The sequence below is a fragment of the Cricetulus griseus genome, chromosome 2 (assembly GCF_003668045.3).
Source record: "Cricetulus griseus strain 17A/GY chromosome 2, alternate assembly CriGri-PICRH-1.0, whole genome shotgun sequence".
NCBI classification, from domain to species: Eukaryota; Metazoa; Chordata; class Mammalia; order Rodentia; family Cricetidae; genus Cricetulus; species Cricetulus griseus.
The window spans coordinates 135,763,083-135,764,596 of NC_048595.1; the positions used below are offsets into that span (position 1 = coordinate 135,763,083).

General features: G+C 38.5%; 1 non-coding gene across 1 annotated transcript; it reads left to right on the forward strand.

Moving 5' to 3' along the window:
* Positions 1-928: 928 nt before the first annotated feature.
* LOC113833805 lies at positions 929-1,031 on the forward strand. Its single transcript, XR_003481955.1, has one exon. It is a non-coding gene; the product is annotated as a U6 spliceosomal RNA (small nuclear RNA).
* Positions 1,032-1,514: the final 483 nt, after the last annotated feature.

Sequence of the window (1,514 nt, forward strand, 5' to 3'; positions counted from 1 at the left end):
AAACAGTCTACTGTTTAGGATGTGTAGGAAGCCGGTTCCTGCATTATCCATTACAATTATAGGTGCCTGAAGACACCAAGATGTAAATTACTTCAACAGGCGCTGGGTAATCTCCATTCCTTTGATCTCTGCCTATCCCGTGGCTCATTTGGCCTGAGGAGCTGAAGCCATTCATAGGGTAACACGTCCCAGGCGGCTGGCCAGCCTTTATAAGGGATGGTTTTCTTGGTTCAATGTCTCCGCTCTGGGAAGCTTATGCTCTTTCACTCTCAAAATGCATTAAAGCTTGTCTGCAGAAGGATCCGAGTGTCCTGCGTGTATTTCTTGCTGGCGAGGAAATACAGAGCGCGCAGGACAAGGATGCACATCTATATAAAACTTACAGAATTTATGAGTTTCATTACTTTGCATAACACTTGTATCTTCATCTTCATTGCTCAAATTTGCCAATAAATCATATAGTGAGTTCTGATGACATTCGATAACTCATTTAGTAACAAATGTTGACCAACATCCTAGCAAAGTTGAAGCACCATCCATGCAAACACCAGAAATCTTTTTCCAAAAGATCTTCTGCTCTTTTTGAAATGAATCATATGTATCAAATACATCCAATGCAGTGGTGGTTACTTTAAGGGGTTTGCAAAACAGAACTCATCCTCAAAGTTACATCATTACTAAACCTTACAAAAAAAACAGTGACTTTGAATATTGAAAATGTCTGCAGTCATCAAGTTGGATACTATTAGAAGTGCCAAAGAATTAACCTGGATTACCTGATCAAAATAACAGCAGACATATCATCCATTCTTCTACAGACAGTACCATCAGATAATGAAATTGTACTCAATTGCTGGCAACAGTAAATCTTCAGAAAGGATGTGATATTGCATAGCACTGCTGATGCCTAATGTTACCAAGTGAGTGCTTGATTTGGCAGCAAATATATGAAAATTGGAATGATACACAAAGGATTAGCAGGGCACCTGTGCAAGGATGACACACAAATTGGTGAAGCATTCCATATTTTTACATATAAAGGCAGACCTATCAGAAAGACACCCGACTTCTCAATGGAAACTTTGAAAGTCAGAAGGTCCTGGATAGATATCCTAAAACACTAGGGGAGCTTGGACGCCAACCCAGACTACTGTAGCCAGCAAAACTTTCAATCACTATAGATGGAGAAAACAAGATATTCCATGAAAAAAAAAAACAGATCTAAACAACACATATTCACAAATGCAGAACTACAGAAAGTTCTGGAAGGAAACATCCAAGCCTATGGAGATAACGACAATCACAAAAACATAGGCAATAGATAATCCAATTTTACCAAACATGAAAAGAAACAGGAGGGCAAAATACACTCACAATGACACATCCAACAAAAAATTCAAATCAAACAAGAACCAACAATCAATGGACATTAATACCCCTCAATATCAATAGTCTTAACCTGCCCACAAAAAGATACAGGCTAACAGAATGGATATGAAGTCAGAATGCATCTT